The 23,511-nt window shown below is 34.4% G+C and overlaps 1 pseudogene; it reads left to right on the forward strand.

Annotated features, from left to right (window-relative positions):
* LOC103659937 overlaps positions 1–23,511 on the forward strand; it is a 76,615-nt pseudogene that overhangs the window by 5,720 nt on the left and 47,384 nt on the right.

The raw sequence follows: 23,511 nt of genomic DNA on the forward strand, positions 1-23,511 counted from the left end.
ATGGGTGATGATTTACCAACCAATCAGGTATATGCTGTTGTGAAATTGCAGAAAAACCTAAGTTGAAGTTTTTTGTGATGGCAAGAGAAGAAATTGAGAAAGGAAAAGATATCCGAATTGTCATTTTAATGGACAGTTTGAATAAAGAAGAAAGTATGCTTGTTCCTACTGTTGTGAAGACAGGACAAGATCACTTGTTAACGTATGTTGAAAAAACATCTTCTTCACTCAGAAGCTGGGCTGATCGTCTTCTGGAATGCTTTTCATTCCTTACATTTATATTTGTTCTTACAGTAACCCACAGTTGGCCTAGGAAACTGTCACATGTATTTGTTCTTTGTAACTCCATTGAGATCCAAAAAATCATCTTAGATGTCAGTTATTTAAGGATATGCAAGGTCATCTTTTCCTCTGATGTCTTCTGTCTTGTTCAGCTATTTAGTGAAATTAGTCCTTCACGAAAGTCTTATAGAAGATACAAAATAGTTATGATATTTTCTCTTTATCTTGAAAATAAATTTCACATTTTACATTCAAGGAACAATACATTTTTGTTTTTACTTTTCTGAAGTCAATTCGGGCACACACAAAACTTATTTTATGTCCATTATGCCACAAAATACAATTACTTATTCCTCTGCCTTAAGTGGCTAGGAAAAACACAAATTGATAAGCATGAAAAATAGATTGTTATTGCCATTAGTTTTTATTTTTGTTGAAAAATCTATTCTGTAATGTTTCATCATTGAAGTTATAATCCTCGCTTTCATTTATAATTTGATTAAATCTATCAGGATTTGATTTTACATCCCTTAATCTTCATTCAAAGCATTGGTCTATTTTCTGCATTGATTTAAAGACATTCTCATTTGAGATCCTTATACATCATTAAATTGCTTACTATTCTTCATTGTGGATTACATCACAATGATACCAATATATTTCTTCATTTGCATATCATTTTACCAGTTCCAAATAGATTCTTAACATCTTCTTCTCAAATGATCATGTAAATTTTAGCTGTTAAATGTATAAATTAGGTTAATTTTTATACTAAAAGATAATTTTCAGTCATTATGTTACTTTGTTTTCCTTAAAAATTGTCTATTTTATTAAGGAAGAAATACTAAATGCCTGAGGAGTTGGAAAAGGAAAAAAATAATTGCAGTTTGTGCCTTTCCTAATATTAATATGGTGACATTCATGCATATATAGCATACAAAATTATTTTCTTGATTGCCTTCTCTTAGGACACAATGCATGAAATCTTTCAATCATGTTAAAACCTAGACCAGACACTAGAGATAGGATTGCAATTGCTTTTTTTTTTTTTCCCTACCCATAGTATTAAGAGTAAACAGTTGGAAGACCTTCCACTTGCAAGCCTGTCTCATTTGTGGTGATTTGCATTTACATTAACTCATTGTTGATGTTCCTGTGATACTTTTCCATTATTTCTATGAGGAGATTACTGAGAATGATACAAATGCTCCTATTGTCATTCTTTGTAAAGAAAGTTCTTCACTCTAGGAAGGCCTTGAAAATCAAGGAAGGTAATAAGTACAACAAAGAAGCATCTTTTATTTTTCCTTGTGGAAAAATATTTACTGAGATATTGATTTGCAGTTGTTCTTGTATTTTTCCCTCTCCCTATTTCAGCAGGTAATTGGTGTCAGTGCTACATTCATTGTCTTCTGGAACATCCATAGAGGCAAGCATGGAAACTGAATTAGCTTGACGTTCTTTCTCAGCCCTTGTTCCTTACCCCTTTCTTTCTTATTCTTTTCCCCTCTTTTTTCCTTCTTTCAATCCTATAGTAATTGAAGAGATTACATTAAGTCCTGAGGAGCAAAGATAGGAGAGTGACTGAGGGTCAAAAAAAGAAGACAGGAAAGGTTTTCCATAAATTCATATAATGAAAATAGAATTTTGTGACTCTTTAATCCCACATGTTGCTGATGCTTCTGTTACTTCCTGGAGCAGTACAGCATTGGTCCTTAGTCTTCTCACAGGAAAGAATTCAGGCAAGAGACCAGAAAGCAGGAGCCAGCAGAGATTACTGAGTATACTCACAAGAGGGGTGAGTGGGCAGCTTGAGAGAGCCTCAAGTGCCCAGAACAGAATTGATAAAACCAGGGTTTTTGTTAGGTAGGCCGTGGAATATTCATTACTTGGGGTGGAAGCAGGGTCTTTTCTTCCTAATTTGGTCAGGGGTTTCCTGTCATGGCCTCCACCATCTTGGGTCTATCTGGTTTGATCTGGCTTCTTGAGGAGCCCTGTCTGGCCTCTGACCTTCCCAATAGCTGGCCATGAAGGAGGTTCATGGTGGGCCTGTGTGAAGCTCTTTTGTCTTAGTTCCTAGCATCCCCTAAGAAAGGTTGTGGAGTGAAGGTTTGGCAAACCACAGTGCTAATGTGCATCCTGTGGCTTCTCTTTTAGAATTCCTCTTGGCCATCTGGGCAGGATATGCCTAATTGCGGGTCTCTGACATCTCCCTCTCAACATCTGCCCTCCCTCCCCACCCCCTTCCTGCAGGACCCAGGCCTCACACAACAATCTGACTGCCCACCACACTTCCACCCTATTATTTTGGTTCAAAATGATATCTCAGATCAGCATTTATTATCTATAGTATTTATTTGAAACTCTATTTCAAGATCTTTGAGAGCAAGCACTCTTGTCTTATATGTTTCCAGTCTTCAGCATTCAGGCTAGTATTACTCAATAAAATTTTCAGCCATGATGAAAATATTCTGTACCTATGCTGTCAAATATGGTAACTACTAACCACATGAAATCGTTGAGTACTTGAAATGTGGCCAGTATGAATGACAAACTGATTTTTAAATATTATTTAATTTTTATTAATTTGAATTTAAATAGACACATGGACTAGTGTTACTATATTGAACAGCAGCGATCTAGACTAGTGTTTTACATGCAGTATTTTCTTAATGAGTGATCGTGATAGTGGTAGAAATTCGCTTATTTTAATAGTAAAAACATCGTTCTCATATTTTTCTTATATGACATAAGTGGCATCCATAAAAAAGAACTGTTAATATTTTATTTAAATTTGTAAGTGAACTGATTCTGATATGTCTGGGTTTCCTCTTATCTCACCCATCACTATTAAAAAGAATACAACAAACAAGAAACATAAATACATTTTTCTGAAAAAAAAAGTAATTTCCTGAAAAAACGCATGCTTAGAACACATTGTTTAATATTTAATTATAGTACTTATCTGTCTATTTGAAAATAATAGTAAAATACTGGCCTATATATTGCCCATGAAATACAATCCTGTAGAATAAGCAGAAGTTATGAGTTGCAGTATTATGTCAATGCATTTCATTTGCATGTGCTAATTAATTACTATTTTATACCATCAACATTTGGGACTGAAGGCTTTATTAGCTAAAAAGAGTTCTTCTATAATCTGAAACTAAATATTGAACAAATTTAATGAAGGTCACATATTTTTCTTCATGTTATTATAGGTTAATTGTAAAATTAATTAGATCCATTTGTAACTTTGATATGAGCAATATACATTCATTTAGAGTTGACATAAAATTTGAAATTTTGAATGGTAATGTATATAGTAAATATTTAGTAAAACTTATTTCTACAATATTTCTATAATATATTATTTCTTATTTCTGTAATATAATAAATATAAATACAAAGTTCTGAATATTCTGTTTGACAGTCTCTGGGGAAAATAATATTTTCATTACACATGTAATGATATAATTTCTCTTAGTTTTTAATCTTCTTGTTCTTTTTTAATATTATGTTTTTAATAAAATATACACCATAAATGATAATAAGAAATTCAAACTTCAATACAAAATGATATTTTAACTTGTAATCAGTAATAAAGTCCTTTTCAGATAGATAGATATATAATCTATGTATATTAAAAAAATTGATCAACTATTAGCATTTTTAACCTCATAATATGCACATAGTTTGAAACTAAATTGTATTTCAATAGAGAAAGCTTCTTCCCCACTCCTGATGTTTCCTTCCTAGGAATGGATATTAATCAACATTATCCCAGGCCTCTGGGGTTTCTCCTCCTTGAAAGAATAATCACTTATTGATAGGTAAATTTGCAGAAAAACAAATCTTCCTATGCTTTCTTTGTCTGTTCTATTTCTTTGCAGCTGCCTGAATAGAAAGTGCTCCCTCTTCAATGGGTTTGTCTACCTTTAGGATTTTGCCCTTCTCTAGGATTTCCAGGGTGTGGGTGAACAAGTCTGCTTATTAATGTCATTCACTAATATATTAGTTTTCTATTGCTACTCTAACAAACTACTACAAATGTATTGGTTTAAAACCAACATTTTTTTCAGTTTCTGTTGGTTAGAAGGTTCTTTGGTTTGGCTTGGCTGGTTTTCTCTGCTCCTTACTTCCCAAGGCCACTATGATGGTATTGGGCTAATGGGCTCTTATCTGGCAGGTCTGGGAAAAATCCTTTTCTTCTTCTTCTTCTTCTTTTTTTTTTTTTTTAATGTATGCTATGATAGTTAAGATTTTTTTATTACCTGTTTTTATTGTTAGCTATTAATTAAAAAATGCACCTAAGAACTTCTAGGCATTTTGTCATTTCAGAAATTATTTTTCTCTATTAATTTGATTTAAAAAAAAATAAGATGCAGGAATAGAGAAAATGAATTAATTTCCATATGCAATCACACTATTATTGCTATGGCCCTAAAGTTCTAAATGCAACAGGCAAAAGCAAAAATCCATGTAGTAAGACCATATCAGATGTTCACTGAATTTGTGACTAAAGTAACAAACCAAAGGCTAATTTCCTCAACATATAAAAGTTACTATGAATCAACATGAAAAAGACTAACAAACATCCTCAAAACAAGGAAAGGATTTGAATACTTAGAAAAGGAAATAACACAGCATTTAAAACAGGAAAAGGTGCTCAACCTTTCTAAAAAGAAAAAAAAAGCAAACTAAAAAAACACTGAAAAAAAAACATTTTTTAAAAAAAATCTATTCAGTTGTCAAAACTCCAAAAGTTTGAAAATGCTTCAGTGACTCCCCATTTCAGAGTTAACCCAAATTCATTGTCATGGCCTACAAGTCACTGGGAATTTGGATCCGGTCCCTCATGTAACTTCATTTCTTTCTGCCTTCATTTGCTTTTTTCTTTTTCTTTCTTTCTTTTTTTTTAATTATTATATTATGTTAGTCACCATACAGTACATCCCTGGTTTTTGATGTAAAGTTCGATGATTCATTAGCTGCGTATAACACCCAGTGCACCATGCAATACGTGCCCTCCCTACCACCCATCACCAGCCTATCCCATTCCCCCATCCTCCTCCCCTCTGAAGCCCTCAGTTTGTTTCTCAGTGGGGAGAATCCTCTTCTAAACTCATTGAGGTTGCAGAATCACTCTTTCCTTGCTGTCAGCCAGAGACAGTCTTTGTTCAGAGAAGTTGCCTGTGTCTCTGTTTTCATGCATTCCACGTGGGCCCCTCAGGGGGTTAGATTCCCCTTGGGCTTCAGATCTTCCTAATTGTTTATTCTGCCTCATTTCTAACTCTAGCTGGGAAAAGTTCTCTGCTTTTATTAACTCATGGGATTTAATTAGGCCCACATGGAAAATTCAGAATAATCTATTTTAAGATATATAGACTTAACCATACCTGTAATGGCCCTTTTGTGACATAATGTAACTTATTCACAGGTTCTGGGAATGAGGGGGTGGAGATCACTGGGGAACCATTTTCACCTATCACAGGTATTATCAGGCCCACTCTGCCAAAACACATAAAGCCACGTTTTTTCATCCGCTATAGCAATGAATGTAATAGGTTGGCTTCCATATGAACTCTTTCATCTCCTCAGTTGTTGAGAACTCAGGANAAAGAGGTTTCATATTTGTTGGGGCTTCCTCAAGGCCTCCAACATTTTCAGTGAAATTTTATTATAGAATTTCTTCAGAGGAAAACAAAAATCTTTCACTTTACGTTTTAAAGCTATGTCTCAATAAAAATTTCTCTGTTACTATGTACTCAATTACTTTATTACTTTGTGCTTTATTACTCTATTACTGTGTTTTCAAAATAGTGAACGGGATACAGTAGGAGATCTCATTAATACCAGTATAAAGCATATTCAAGGTTTTTGACAATGCCCAATTTTTAAGGAAATTTGAATGTTTTCTTAGAGATCCTTTGTCATTCCATTTCCTGAGATATAAACAAGAGGAAAGAGACATGAATGGTTAAAGGTCCATCGATAGATGTGTACAGTCAACTTAGAAATACTGAGTATCTATGACATGATTTTGGAGGAAAAATCTTAGGGATATAATAACATAAAGGAAATTTTCCTTTGTTGAATAAAATTCTTAGTCCAGATGTCAACTTCAAGTACATTTTATTGTGCTTATCCTTTCTCTTTGTTACCTTAGAATGCCCCCTCTTTGCTCCTGAGGAGAAGTCTCAGAGAGATTTAAAAATTATTGAGCATTTTATTATATTAGAGCAAATAATCATAAAAAGTGTTTGAGACTAACAGACATTAGAAAATCATTGCACTTATCTTTCTCTCTCTTTCCCAGTGGTGTTTTCTCTCTTTTGATCATTTTCTTAATTCCTTAAAATGTATGGCTAAATCAGGAGATCCAGCTGGAGACAATTCATATTTAGAATCCACAGGAATAACCAGCAAGGAGAATCTGATTCTAAATATGGGAACATGTTCATGCACATGTGTGTGATACATATATATAATTTCTCTATAAAATATATCCACCACCTGAAAGAGATGAGTTGTTGGAATCCATCCCATTGGAACAGAAATCATTGTGTTCTTGGTATTTTCTAGAAAGAATTCATATTCACACTTATAAGGTAGAAGCATATTTTGAAAAAAGACATTAGAGAATACACTTGTACTTTTGGAACTTAGTACAATTTGGAACAAATTGTAACAATTTGAGCATAACAGATAGGTACAGAAATAATTAAAATAACAGAGGTAATAAATTCTGTAAATAGAGCTAAGGTCAAATATACACTGTGCAGAAATACTTTCTATGTATCTTTTGTTGTTTATGGGTGAGTAAATTAGGACAGATAGATCCTTCAAATAATATTGAGGAACAAGAGAAAAGAAAAGTGAGAACAGAAACAGCATCTCAGTATTCAGAGAAACAGAAAAACTCCTGACATTTATCAAAAGATGAAAAGAATTTTTCTTTCTTTCTTTCTTTCTTTCTTTCTTTCTTTCTTTCTTTCTTTTCTTTTCTTTCTTTCTTTTCTTTCTTTCTTTTCTTTCTTTCTTTTCTTTCTTTCTTTTCTTTCTTTCTTTCTTTCTTTCTTTCTTTCTTTCTTTCATTTATTTATTTGTCAGAGAGAGAGAGAGTGTACACAAGCAGGGAGAGTGGCAGCAGAGGGAGAAGCAGGCTCCCTGGTGAACAAGGAGCCCGATGTGGGACTCTATCCCAGGACCCCAGGCTCATGACCGGAGCTGAAGGCAAACACCTAACTGACTGAGCCACCCGGGCATCTAGAATATCTGCTTGACATTTCTAGGACAAGCATGTAATTTATCATATGAGGTGGGACACTTTTGAGAATGGAAAGGGGCACTGTTAATAATTAGACCAGAACAACATCCAGAATCTAGGTCTATACTGGGCAAACTGAGATGTATGGTCATCCTAGCAAATAGAATATCAGAAAATGTGTATATATGTGACATGAACAGCCAAGATAACAGAATAAGAAAAGGAGAATAAGTAGTAAAGACAGGAAGTTAAGATTTTTTAAAAAGGATGGACTGAGATAAGAAAGAATTGCTAAGAACCTTTAGTGATACCTGAAGGGAGGGGAAGAAAACATTTTCTTCAACCCTCTTAGGGTTCCTGGCTGGCTCTGAAAATTAAACTGGCAAAGACAGATTAACAGGAGAAAAGCATACACATTTACTTAATGTAGGATTTACATGACATAGGAGCCTTTGTAAGGAAATGAAGACCCAAAGAAACAGATGCATATTTTTATGCTAGGTTTGTTGAAGAGTGGATACTTGTGGGGGAATATGATAGGTTAAGGAGTATGAGGTAATTTTAGTAAACTAGGAGAAACTTAGCAAGTCTTTCCTGTTAAAATACTTCCTTGTGTTCCTTTGCTTTCAGAGATAAAGAGTTTCTTTCCGGTGGGTATAGGGAGGACACCTTTCACATGAGGATTTTATAGCCTGTTTTAGAGAAAAAGGCCGAAGGGGAAGGAAGTCAGAGTGACCTTTCTGCTTCTGTCATTTTCTCAAACTCTTTCAGTTTAAAATATTCAGTACACCAAGATGCTGTATTTTGGGGTAGCATGTCCTGAACCCCATCAGTAAAATTGAAATCTCTGCAGTAAAGGTTAAAAGCAAAAATGACATAGATAAAAATTGAATCAGTGTTGTAGAGAAAACTTGAATAACATTCCCAGAATACTGACCAAAGGGAGCAAGTAATGAGCATTATGTACGTTATCTGAGGAATGTGGAGATTAAAACTAAAAAGAAGATTAAACCTTAGAATTACAGATATTCATGAGAAAGAAACAGGAGTGATTTGGACAGAAACTTTAAATTAAAAATACTTAAAGAAAACTTTCTGCAGCAAAGAAACAGATGAGTACAAAAAGTGAAAGGGCTTCTCCGGGATGCAAGGAAATCAAAGAAAAGAGATTCACAGCTATTCAAATTTTGTCTTTATTTGATTATTATATGAGTGCAAGAAGTATATGATTTTTTGGATGGAATTTCAAAACTAAAACATAAAACAAATCAAAAATTAGAAAAGAATCTTGCCCAAGAAGTAAAAATATTAAGCTGGACTCCAATGTCTCAGTAATACTAATCATCAGGTAAGAATGAAATGAATAAAGAATGAATTTTAAGAGTGAAAGTTATATCCAAACATTAATAAAAAGATACTTTATTATTTAAACACTCAGAAAATATACTTTTGTATGACTCTTAAAATGTAATTTCAATATATATCCTGGCCTCTTTATACTGGATCAGAAATCAGAGCTAGAGATAGGGGAAGTTTCGTATTCGTCTTGTGCACTGTGCAGAAGCAAAGATGAAGAAGATGAAGACGCTGCTTTCAAAGAATTTTAGACTCGATCCAGAACAAACTATATGCAATCAATTCAGAACAAAAATAACACCATAATAAGTAACATAACTGTATGACTTAGACTGAGGCCATGCTTAATGTGTAATACGGGTGGTAGGAAAGTCTGCTAAGTTATTGGCATTTATGGTGGACCTTAAAAAAAATTGCAAGTTTCAAAAGTTGGAAAGGTTATTCTGAAGGAAAAAATATAAAAAGAAAATGTGCAAAAAGTTTTGGGAGGCTGAAGAAAAGCACTGAAATTTTATTTATTTATTTTATTTATATATATTATATATATAATATATATCATACACAAACATGTATATATTATGTATATATTAATTTTATTTATTTATTTGACAGAGAGAGAGACAGCCAGCGAGAGAGGGAACACAAGCAGGGGGAGTGGGAGAGGAAGAAGCAGGCTCCCAGCAGAGTAGGGAGCCCAATGCAGGGCTTGATCCCAGGACCCTGGGATCACGCCCTGAACTGAAGGCAGATGCTTAACGACTGAGCCACCCAGGTGCCCCAGCACCAAAATTTTAAATATCAAAGAATTAAGAGTCAGATTATGGAGGCATTGAGGGTTGCAATGGGGAGCTATGAGGAACCACTGTAGTAGAGTGAATTATTTTATTCATGACTATTATTCAGATAAATTATTATGACTATTATTCAGATAAATCTGTTGAAAGTATTAATGATATAGCTGTTAGAGAACTGGGAGCTCTGTAAAGGAGTTATTATAGATTTGAAAGAAGAGATCGTAAGGAACTGAACTCAGTCATTCCCAATGAAAATTTTTTTAAAAAATAGAATATAGGGGCACCAGGGTGGCTCAGTCAGTTAAGCATCTGCCTTTGGTTCAGGTGATAATCCCAGGATTCCGGGATTAAGCCCCATGTCGGGCTCCTTTCTCAGCAGAGAATTTGCTTCTCCCTCTTCCCCTGATTGTGCTCTCTCTCTCTCTCACGATCTCTCTCTCTCTCTCTGTCAAATAAATAAATAAAATCATTTAAAAACTTAAAAAAAAAATCCAGACGATACTGGAGAAAGATGATAGAGGCAGAATTGACAAGGCTTGGTGATTGGTTGTAGAGAAGCAGGAGATGGATGACTATGATATTTATATTGGGAACATGCTATCAATAAGTAAGATACATAGCTAACAAGCAGTCCCAGCTCTAAGAACTTTATGAATATTGCAGTTAATCACACAGGAATTAATGATAAAGGTATTATTATTATTATTATTATTATTATTATTATTATTAGAACTATTTTACAGATGAGGAAATTGAGTCAGGTGAAGAAGCTCGGCCAAGGTCACACAGAGGCAATAGATCCAATCTTTGAACCTAGACAGTCTAATTCCAGAGCCTGTATTTGTTACCACTATCAGTCAACAAACTATAATTTGAAAGAATTTTAAATGGCCAAGCTAATTTCAGATCAAAGTAATAACCAGAGGGATCTGTGAATCAGGTGTGCATCAGGACTCTTTAATGATCTCAGAGCTCATGGTGTGATATGGATGAAATTAGTATACACATGATATTTGAAATTATGTAAATAGCTAATGCTATCCAGCAGACAACTTTATTTTTTTTTTTAGGCAGAGAGTAGATATAGGATAGAAATTATGCAAATCTCCAGTTAATTTCCAGCGCACCTTAAAGCAAGAATGGTATTTTTAGATTGCTATTTGAATTTTCCAACTTTGTAAAATTTTTATTTTTAGAAAAAAGTAGGTAATAAATAGCTGTTTACAGGAAACTTTTCTTATAAAATGAGTAAGCTAGCATCTTACTATTGAGTATTTCTTCAGTGTTGTGAAGAACGAATTTATACTTTATAAGCAATATCCTACTGGTCTTTCTGTTAACTGCAAATAGGAGTTATGTGTCATAATAGTTTATACAGAATAACTTTTTTGCTACATAAGAATGCCAACTTGACTATATAATATGTATATCTATGTATCTATCTCACAGGCTTTCATTATTGCTTATAATTGATAATTTAGAAAATCACACTCATTAAATGCATTTTTATATTAATATTCATGAAAAGACACTTGCTACATGTTTGCACTCTTGGTGAACATGGAGTGAAGTGAAGGTGACTAAAAAAGGAGCAGAAATGTGGTGCTAGATTTTGGTTACTGGCTGCATTTTGAGATGCATGTCTGGGAAGTTTTGACTGTAGTGGTAGAGCTGCCTGGGGTGGGAGAACAGGGAAAGGAAGCAGCTTATCACAGCTTTGCTTTTCCTTCCTTTATAACACGCCCCACTTTTTCATCCACTCTCCAGCACTCTTTTATTTCAATTAATATTAATTAGAGTTCAACTTTAAAGTATTAAGATATCAATTCACTTGCTCCTTAAATTAAAGGAAAGATTGAGGTTCTTTTGAATTTTTAAATGATAACTGTAATATTTTGTATGCACTGATGGTTTCTCCATTTCACCTATCATATTAAGGTAATTCTTGAGAAATTCTGGGTAGGGAGAATATGTCATACAGGAGATAAAATGGGACATTCTAACTTAAAAAAAAAGCACATTTCAAGGCACCTCACAATATTTCTTTATTGGTAAAATACATTATATTTTAGCAGTACGAACATAAGAATACTGTTAAAGTAGAGGAAATAAATAATACCTGGATCCCCAAAAAAGGAAATTTTGTTCTGACTTAATGTTATGGAAATATGTTTAGTGGAGATCTTACTTGATTATATGCTGCAAGAAAGAATAGAATTCTCATTTTTATTATCTGAGAAAATGTGTCCAGAAATTGTATGCTCTCTTGGAATTGGAAAGCTAACCTAAGCAGTACTTTCTGCTCTAAATTTATGCTTCAAATTACATTGTGTTTGTAATTACAAAACATTTTTTTTTCTCATTTAATTGAAGTTGACTTTAATTTCTGGCTATGTTGAGTTAGATAAGGACTTTCAGTGTTATTATCCACAGAAGAGATATTTGGGTAGGAGCACCAAATGCATCGCAGGTGGTGAGATACTACACGTTAGACAAAACCTATCTAAAGCAAATGATCTCAATGGTAGCTGAACCCTTTTAAAAGCAGGTGGCAGAAAATTAGCAGATCATTTTCTTCTTCTAGTAAAATTTGATGATAAATGTCCTTTGGACAGAGGTATGGAGGATAAAATAGCCTTGAGCCTTAAAGCATCGAGGTGAATAATGCTTGTGTGACAAAAGCTAAAATAGTTCTATAGTACAGCAGTTAATTAAGAGAGCAACTAGGCTGATTTGATGTTACTATGAAAGGAATGCAATTCACCACTGTTGTGCACCCTCTAGTGCTTTTGATTTACTTACAACTAACTCCTTGACCCTTTGGTAACTGGTGTCTCATTGCTGTAAGGCCTTATATCACTGTTAAATGTTAACTGACAAAGACTTAAAATTTAATCTTTCCATTGGAGTTTACATGCCTTACAGTCATTTTTGAAAACCGAACTCATGGTCCAAAGAATCAATCATGCTGCAATTTGAATTCTATGAGAGCAGGAGGAGATAGGGGCCTCTGACCCTGCATTGTGTATTAAATTAAATTAAGGAAAGAGAATTTTTATTTATGCCGACAACTTTATTTAACCATCAGAGTGCCAGGTTAATAAAGTCTTGTGAATTAATGTCATTGTGTTATGAATAAATTTCTGTTGCATTTTTTTTTTCTGTTTTTCTCCTGCTATTAGCTCTGTACTTTTGTCAGTAACTTATAGTGGGGGATTATTTGTACAGGGGATAAAGTATAATTGCAGTTATTAAATAATAGATTTCCCTTGTATACTTTTCTCAGTCATTTAGAAAGGCAGAAGATTTGTTCAGAACTTTGCAATACCAAGGACATATTTAAAATGCAAGAAAGGAATAAAGTTATACACACACACACACACACACACACACATATATATATATATATATATATAACTAGATTTATGCATTATAGATTAAAGGGCAAAGAATATTTTACATTTGAACTGAAAACTCAATAAAAGTTTGGATTAAAGTAAAGTATTTTAAGATTTATTAAAAGTGGACCTTCTCCTTTCAGCTAAGGTGAAATAATAGGGACTGAATTTAACCTCCTACTTACAACAAATGAGCAGCAGTAACAATAGGAAAACCAGTGATATGATTCCTATGATACCACAACTTATGGCCTTGAGAGAATCTTGAGTCAGTGGCACAAGAAGGGAGAACCCAGATGGAAACTGGTGGACTCCCTGAATTGGGGAGACAGAATTGGGAGTCTAGGGAAACTAAAGGAACATTCACAGCACAGAGTACTGAAAAAGAGAGTGGTGCATAAGGCTGTAATTCTGGAGATGGGCAAAAGGTCCTCTGGGAGAACTCGTTTGAGTACTGAATGGCATATGCATATGGGGAAACTACTCAAGGATGGGGAAAGATCAACCCAACAAGTTTAGAGGTAACATGCCTGATGCCCAACAAGGGTGAAAAGAGTTGGTTTCCATAGACAGACTGGAAACAGGACATTGTATAGAGTATACAGAAGTGTTTTGTCTAAGTCTTGGAGAAAAATGAGCTTTAGACTGAGTATGTTCCAGTTTTATCTAACTAATTTTAAAAACAAGACCTCCCCCCCATTCAAATCGTTTCCAGCTGCATCCCAGAATAAATCTGAAGTTTACAAGGAAACAAATATTCTGCACCCAAACAGGTAAAATTCAAAATGTCTGAGATTCAGTAAAAAATTGGCAGTCATACAAAGAAGCAAGAAAATACAACCCACAATGAGAAGAAAAATTAGTCAACTGAAACTGACTCAGGTATTAGACTTAGTAGCCAAGGTCGTCTTAAACCATATTAACCATATTCCATATGTTCACAAAGTTAGATAAAGACAGGTTAGATAAAGAAAAAAAAAATATATATATATATACCCTAAGCAGTAATTAGTGGGGAATTTATAGCACTAAACACCTGTAGTAAAAAAGATGGAAAGTCTCAAATCGGTGCTTTCAGCATCCACCTTGAGAAAAGAAGAAGAGCAAATTAAACCCAGAGTAAATAGATGAAGAAATAATAATGATCAATGTGAAAATAAGTGAAATAGAATAGAGTGAAAAACAATAGAGAAAATCAATGAAAACAAAAGGTATTTTTTGGAGAAGATTAAAGAATTTAACCATTAGCCAGAATGATCGGGAAAAAATCCTAGAAGATTCAAATTAATATTATAAACAAAATACATTATGTATTTTAACTCTTAAAATTTACTTATAGAAGCAAATAGAAAATAAAATAAATTTTACCACACTAGAGGAACTACAATAAGTAAGGTTAGTCGGGCACTGGAAATAAACAGTGATATAGAAATATATGCTATGGCTAAAAATAAAGAATTAGAGAAAGATGAAAAAAACCTGCATCTGAGAAACTGGCTGTCAGTACAATTAAAAAAAAAAAAAAAAGTATAAGGGATTCTACCCTAAGAGTAACCTGTTGATTGTTTGTTTTATGTTAGGGAATGACTCATAGTTTTCCTAGTAGCTAATTAACTATAAAAGGAAATAGTTGAATTAGCTAATTAATTAAAAAGAGAGAAGGAAGCATTTTATAGAACAAAGTACAAGCTACACAACTAATTGTCTCCCCCAAAGAAAGGCTATAGGGAACATACCACACAAAGACTTTCACCTGAAGAACTACGTGAAGATATTCTTTATGACAAATAAAATTTAACCCTACAGGCTATAATATGGTGCAAGAAGAGGGTGGTGAAGAATCAGTCAGTGAACATGAACACTACATTTAAACTGAGCAAGGGAAAACTAGTGAGTGCCAGGATGGGAATGGGGATTGGTATAGACTAAATGTGGTTTGTTAGTTTATGACTGCTGCTGTAGCGTATTACTACAAATTTAGCGGCTTAAAACAAGACTATCTTAAAGTTCTGAAGTTCAGAAATCCAAAATGGACATCACTGGGCTAAAATCCAGGTGTCGGTAGGGCTGTATTCCTTCTAGAGCTTCCAGATGAGAATCTATTTCCTTTCCATTTCCTTTTTCTAGAGGCTGCCTGCATTTTTTTGGTTCCTGCCCTCCTTCCAGCAGTCTTACGATTTTGAACTATTCTTCAGTGGACATTTCCTTCTCTCACTCCCCTCCCTCCCTCTTTTGCACATAAGAACTCCTGTGATACCTTGGGCTTACCCAGAAAATCCAGGATAATCTCCCCATCTCAAGATTTTTAATCACATCTGCAAAATCCCTTTTGCCATGTAAGGTAACATATTCACAGGTCCTGGGAATTAGGATGTGACCATCTTTGGGTATGGGGAGAGCATTACTCTGTTTACTGCAGGAGGTATTAAAAACCAAAGCCACACAAGTAAGATGGGGAAGGGGAGGATAGGAGCTCAAATTTTTCTGAAGTCCTTGCTTATATTCCTTGAAAAGAGAATATTAGTTAATTTCAATCATTGGTGAATCAATTTTCTTGAGACGTATACATGTTAAAATGCAGTGTATGCTATGAAAACCAGTGGAAGGAATAAGGTTTTTTTTTTTTTTTCTTTTAAAGAATTGAGTTATCCAATATATAAGAAAATAAATATAGAAAAACATGATTAGCTTGAATTAAAATGTAAAAGGACAAAATCACCAGTGTTTGGACAGGTATATTCAGATAAAATTTAAAATAAAATGGTATATATCTAAAGCACAAGGGTATTGAAGGTTTAAAAATAAAATTATGGTAAAGGATACAACAAATAGGCTCTAGAAAAGAAAAAAAAAAAGCTGGCATACCTGGATTAGTGGTTCTAAATCAGGGTCAATTTTGCGCCCCTTGAGAGAATTGGTAATGTCTGGAGAGACCTTTGTCACAAATTTCGTTTGTGTGAGGGGGTGTTCTAAGTACTGTAGCTTTATAATAAGTCTTGAAATCAAGTAGTATTAAGTATTCTAATTTTCTTTTACTTCTTCAAAATTATTTTGGTTAAATAAACAATCAACAAAATACTTTTAGCCAATAATTGTGGAATACACATTCTTTTAAAGTTCATATGGGATATTCACAAATTAAAACTATATTCTGAGTCATAAAGCAATTGTTTTTAACAAATTGAAAATAATTAAAATTATATAGGGTATATTTGCTTACCAAAATAGAAGGAACATAATAAAAAAAACAATAGTTGAGTGGTCATGAAAAATATTCAAGCATTTGGAAATTAGACAACTTTCTTCTAAATAACCCACAAGTAAAAGCAAGGAAATTAGAAAGTACAAAGTGAATAAAACCAACACTACAACATATCCAGACTTGTAGATTGCACCTAAGTAGTGCTTAGAGGAAAATTATAGCTTTATATGCTTATCACTATACCACAAAACTTTGAATAAACCTTCCTTTGCACAACTGCCTTGTGAGATTGATCATGCAGGAAAAATCTAGGAGGGGAAACTATAAAAAGAAGAAAAGTTGCAGGAAAGACTGGATATTAATCAGGAGGAGCAAGGAGGTAAAGGCCACTAGGAGTCACATATGAAATTTTATTGCCACGAAGCCCATTTCTTGTACTCCCCCCCATTATTTATTGCTTTTTCAATTGTAAATGACACAAATTAACATAAAGCAAAAAGTGGGTTTGGTAGTTTATGCAAACAGCAGCAAGGATAATATGGCTCCTTATTCCTACAGAATCATGTCTTTTTATTGTTTACATCACATTTACCTATTTTTCTGAGGTAATGGCAATGACAAAATGGCAAAAATGCTCTGACAAAACATAATGCAGTGATATCTCCTATAAACTTAAGTCCGTGCAAAGGACAGAACAAACAAGCAAACCTAATGTCATATTCATATATTACATTCAGTTCCAAGTCTAGGGTTTCTCATAGATTTCATAATTATTTTTAGGTGTGGCTCTCCTTAATCTTGTATATGGCCTAAATATTCATGCCTCAGTGTACCCTAATTTTAATGTTAAAAGGCAAACAGGATAACCATTATGAAAACTCCCACTGAGGAAATAAGAAAAGGGAACAGAGCATACTGTGATCTCCAATCCACATACTGTATTTCCTGGACAGTGTTATTAAGGATTCATCTCTCTAGAGCTGGAGTATATTTCCTGATTTACTAATGTAACCGAATCACATTCTTACACTCTGTGTATTGGTTGTTTCCATTGCTTGCTTTCTTCCAAGTCCAGAGTTCAATGAGGTGACAAATCTCCTGTTAGGAGCTGAACTACTTCAGCCATCCAGTATCTGTTGGTGTGTGATTATGGGAATCTTGAAATTGACTTAGAGATTGACCTATGACAGGTTCCTGTTAGAGTCCAGATTTATCTGGAAAAAAGAAAAGAAAAGAAAAGAAAAGAAAACTAATAAAAGAGAATTAAAATATTTTTAAACCTTAGTTGGTTTGCTGTTTATTTCATCCTAGGAATATAATTTTTTTTTTGAAATAAAGTTGGGTTGTGAGTCTGAATTCAGACTTGAATATTAAAGAACCTTTCTCTTCCTATCTCCTTAAACCACTGGTTAATAGCATTTTTCTAGACTTTTGCACTGTTTGCATGACTCTCTAGTTCTTTCACCAGATAGCTACCATTTGAGTTACTTTTACATTTGGTTCTATATGCTAACTAAATCTTCATTGAAATAATCACAGTCACCTCCACAGTTTGAGTGCCACTCTCGTTATCTGGTGGATATTGGTTTTCTCACTGTGGAGAGAACCCCAGCTACCATTTGTAGCCCAGAGCATTCTGCTAGTGCCCTCCATGTCTGCGATGAGCTGAGGACATGAAAGTAGTCAAGAGGAGAGAAATAGAGGGCAACTGCTCTGGGAATAAATTTAAAAGTGTTCCTGCTGGAATTATGGATGTTTTAAAGACAAGCAGCCAAATGTGTTCATAAAAGCACTTACTGAGGGAGTTGGCAGCTGTATTTTGTCAAGCAGCTAGAAGCTGGAATCCTAGGATAAAGGCTGTAGAAAATAAGGGATAGAATTAGGAGCTTCTGATCCAGAGGAGTAGATGAATTTCTGTTTCATATCTTCCACTCGCTGTGAAAGAAATGGGGAAATAGTCTTTCATTTTGACTGAGACAGGAAGTTCATGGGGCTACTCACCTTCATATGCAATGCTGTTCGGAGGCCTTGAAAGAGAGGGTGTTTTCCCTTGTAGGACATTTTTCACAGATATTCCAGGTGGATTTTCATGCCAGAAAGATTATCATAACCACCAGAGAGCAAACAGGACTCTCTTAGGCTTGGCTGCACCTGAGCGACATATATTATGACTTTTTAAGTAACTACTTTATGAAGTGCTAGTTTACAAACATTTTCTTGTGTAAGAAATGGTTCTCACTAATTATCCCATCACTGAACTGATGCCTGCACGGGAACTGATAGCTTGTGGTTGATTCTGCATAGGAGAAAGTATGAAAAAAGAGATGAGTGCTATTCATCAGAGATCTTTTGCAAAAAAAAGTTTCAAAATTTTAAACTACGTTTTTCCTCGAAGATGTTAACGATACATAGTGCAGGCACTCATAATTGGCAGCTTACATATTTAAGTTTCTTAAGACCTCAGCGTTAGTATCTTGTTAAAATAAAAAGAAGCCTTTTGCAAATTCTGCTGCAAAACTAATCTAGCGAGAGACTGAATAGGCCAATAGAGTAGATCATCTAGTGCGAAGTGGGACGATGATTAGACCATCTATCGAAATAGAACTCTGAGCCACGACCAGTCCAGGAAACCAACCTGTTTTCTATAGTAACCAACCCAGGAAGCCAGCCTGCTATAAAGTCAGACTTGGAGAAGGTCATGCTGCTATCTCTACCAGCAGTCTATCCGAACAATGGCCCCTGCAACAATGGGCCCCAAATAGCCAGAACTTAATTAATAACTGACTGGCAGCTTCCTTAATTTTTGTACCTGCTTCTAACTTAAGACCAACTAGAATGAGCCAAAGACATACCCTTAACCAATCACATAAAATGTCCCACTTCTAGAAAGAGCACCTACAGTTTGTACCGACAGCCTGTACCAATAGCCTTCAAAGAGGGCAGGCCTGAAGGCTTCTTTTTTCCCCACTTTAGCTTTCCCACCTTTCTGCCTCCCTTGAGGCTCTGCTCAAATGCAGATGGTAGTGGCTGACATCTGTAGCAAGGTCTTCATAAATATCCTTTGCTTGTTCTTATTTGGTTGCTCTTCATTTATTTCCACACTGGTGTGTATCTCAGACCCGGTAATTGCAGTTTTACAAAGTGAACTTAAAAATTTTTTAAAATATGATGAGGATTTTGCATTCTCTCTTTACTTCTTCAATTTGAGGGACTTGCTCTTGAATTCAATATCAAGGAACATGCTATATTCTAAAGCTCCATTGATAAACCTTTTATTTCACATCAAAACTGTAGGCATGCTCTAATATCTAAATCTTCATCCTTTGTGTTCATACAATCTACTGTTTATCTCCATTGATTTAGTGTTTCAGATGCTTATTTCAATGATTGCATTTTTCATTTTTTGGATGTTCAGTTGGTTCCTTGTCGTACTTACCTGTACTTGATCTCATGTGCCAAGATCCCTTATCTGCTTTATAGATTTGGGATTTTATTTTATACATGCACTTATCTACACTACATATTTGAGAATTTAAAATTATAATTTTAAAGCACTTACACATTGCCCTTTTATTTCTATTTCTGTCAGCATAAAATCTTCCATCTTTCAGGTTTATTGAATAACTTTATTAGTATCTGTTTCTTTATATGTGTGTGATTGGGTTTTGAGAGCTTATTGTCTCTTGAGGGAGCTTTTATTTTCTCTCATCCTCTTTCTCCCTTTTCTGTTTTGTGATTCCATGATTGTCTCATACAAAGACAGCCAGATTTCAGACACAGTATTATGTTAGCTCAGACTTTCACTCCATGATGCATCCCATCAACCCCACATTGGCAACGATCCACTTTCTAGTTCCCAGTTAATGTCCCACACCATGAAAACCCTGTCAGTAGTTGCTAGGTTTTCTGTGTGCATTGATGAGAGGGTGAGCAGGATTCTAATTACTGGCTTCTCATAGAAAAGTTGGTTCTAGGTCTTCATTTCACATGAGGTGTAATCAGTTGCATTTTTACACAAGAGTAAACTCTCTGTCTCCACTGCTTGCTTTTGGGCTCTGAATCCTTCCGTCACAGCCTTACTACCTAAGTCATGGCTTCACTCTGTGAGTTTCTTATTCTATTTCTGTTTGAGATGTTTTTCTTTGTGTTAAAAAGTGGCTATGTATGATTTGTTTTTAAAAGTTTTATTATTTGGATATAGTTATGTACATTAATATGTTTTAGGCTCATGACACGGTGATTCAACAATTCTCTGCATTGGCCAGTGCTCACCACAATAAGTATAGTTACCATCTGTCACCGGAGAATACTATTACATGATTACCTATATTCCTTATCCTGTACTTTCCATCTCTGTGACTTATTTTATAATAAGAAGTTTGTACCTTTTAATCTCTTTTACCTCTTTTGCCCATCCTCCAATCCCCCTTTCCTCTGGCAAGCACCAGTCTGTTCTCTGTATTTATGAGTTTATTTATGTTCTGTTTGCTCATTTGTTTTGTTTTTAGATTCTACATATAAATGAAATCATATGGTATTTGTCTCTCTCTATTTCATTTAGCATAATACTTTCTAGGCCCATCAGTGTTGCATCTGTGTTGGTGCAAAGAGCAAGATCTCATTTTTTATGGCTGAGTGATATATATATATATATACACACACACACACATACACACACACACACACATACACACACAGTGCAAAGAGCAAGATCTCATTTTTTATGGCTGAGTTATACACACACACACACACACACACACACACATCTGTATTCATTCATCTGTTGATGGACACTTAGGTTACTTTCAGATCTTGGCTATTGTAAATAATGCTTCAGGGAATATAGGGGTACGAATAACCTTTTCTAATTACTGTTTTCATTTTTTGGGGGGTAAATATCCAGGAATGGAATTACTAGATCATATGGTTATTCTATTTCTAATTTTTTGAGGAAACCCCATACTTTTTCCACAGTAGTAGCATCAATTTACATTCCCACCAACTGTACACAAAGACTTTCTTTTCTCCACATCCTTGCCAACACTTGTTATTCCTTGTCTTTTTGATACTAGCCATTCTGACTGGGGCGAGGTGATCTCTCACTGTGGTTTTGATGTGCATGTCCCTGATGATTGGTGATGTTGAGCATCTTAATTATTAGATTTATAATTTATTTTCATTTGGACCAGATAAAAGTGGTTTTAAACTGCATGCTGTATTGATAAACAATTCACCAGCTGTTTTATTGCCTGTATCAAGTCAGCTGTTTTTTCCTTCAGTTTTATCGAGCTGTTTTTGACAAATAACAGTTGTATATCCTAAAGATGTCTTTTGACTGGGGAATTATCTCAGAATAATTGTATGCATTTAAGTGTATCTACTTTCTGTCTTTAGGTGTACTGCTTTCTGGCTGCCAAGTGTAGCTTGGTTAAGATGATAGGCTTTGAAGTCTGATCTAAGTCTGAGTCCTGCTAGTACCACTTATTAGTGATCTGACATTTGACAAATTATTAGACCTTTTCAACCCTCAGTTCCTTTATATGTAAAGTGAGAGTAACAAAATTATCCATCTCGTAGGATTCACAGAGTTAAATAACAAATATTTAGCACTTCCCATTGTGCCTGGTACATAGCAAACACTAGATACTACGATTGCTATAATTGTTATTCTCAAGCTGAGACCAAAATGCCTTCATTTCTTCTTCATTTATTATCTGTCTATATCTATCTATCTATCTATCTATCTATCTATCTATCTATACTAACAATTGTATTTTTCAATTTTCTATCCACTGTTTTGTGTGTTTTGATTATTGATGTGGTCATTTTAATCTGGTTATGAAATTGGTATATTCAAAACTTTATAGTTCCAAGTTTTTTCTTTTCCTTTTAAAGGAAGGACTGCTAATTTAATGCACAATAATTTTTGAAAACAAGAGAAGAATATTTATTTATAAACCAAATTATGGTTTGGTCATGCGGGACATGCAAATAAATAGAAAAATAAATATTGATGCATACATGTTATACCATTAATATTACATAGAGGGCCAAAGTTTAGAGAATAGTACGCACCCAAGACCATATTCACAATGGGACTTGATAAATATTCATTTTTTAAAAATGATTTATTTATTTGAGAGAGGGAGAGTGCATGTGGGGAGTGGCAAAGGGAGAGAGAGAGAGAGTCTCAAACAGACTCTGCACACTGAGCATGGAGCCTGATAGGCTCAAACTCAGGACCCTGAGATCACAAAGTGAGCCAAAACCAAGAGTCAGATGTTCAGTGGACTGCACCACCCAAGCACCCTGATAAATACTCACTTAACAAATATCACTGTGCTATAGTTTTCCATGGGATTTTTATTTAATTTAATTTAATTTATTTTATTTTGGTGAGCAATAAATTATTTTGGTGAGCAATTAATGAAAAGAAATTATATTCCCAGTGACAGAATAATCCAAGTTTAAATTTCATTTTTCAATCTTGAATCTATAAAAAACACAAAAATAATAACATTACAGGGATATTTGGTTTCCTTTTAGCTAATCAAATGCAGAGTTAGTGCAGTATTGATGTTTGCATTTTGATCTTATTTTATTTATTTATTTATTTATTTATTTTTTAAAGGTTTTATTTATTTATTTAACACAGATAGAGACAGCCAGCGAGAGAGGGAACACAAGCAGGAGGAGTGGGAGAGGAAGAAGCAGGCTCATAGCGGAGGAGCCTGATGCGGGGCTCGATCCCATAACTCTGGGATCACGCCCTGAGCCGAAGGCAGACGCTTAACCGCCGTGCCACCCAGGCGCCCCTGCGTTTTGATTTTATTATAAGATAGTATACGTATAATTAAACGCTGCAACACCCTTTATGAAGGACAAGTTTTAATGCTTAAGACTCTGATAGTATCCTGTTACTACAGGATCTTATGCAATGTAGTAAAGTCATGTTGTCAAACAAAAAGTCAATAAAATAAAACACACACACACACATATAAATACACTCTCTGTCCTTTAGGTTGAGCCTTATTATTGTGTTTTCCAGATAAACATTAGAAAGAGAGTCTACTGATATTATATTTTATTTCCATTTCAAAAACATTCACCATTTGCTGAGGTTTTCATCTTACACTGAATTGTCATTTATCTGCACAAATAGTGATATATATATATATATATATATATATCACTATTTGTGCTGAAAAA

The sequence above is a fragment of the Ursus maritimus genome, unplaced genomic scaffold (genome assembly GCF_017311325.1).
Source record: "Ursus maritimus isolate PB19 unplaced genomic scaffold, ASM1731132v1 scaffold_1, whole genome shotgun sequence".
NCBI lineage: Eukaryota > Metazoa > Chordata > Mammalia > Carnivora > Ursidae > Ursus > Ursus maritimus.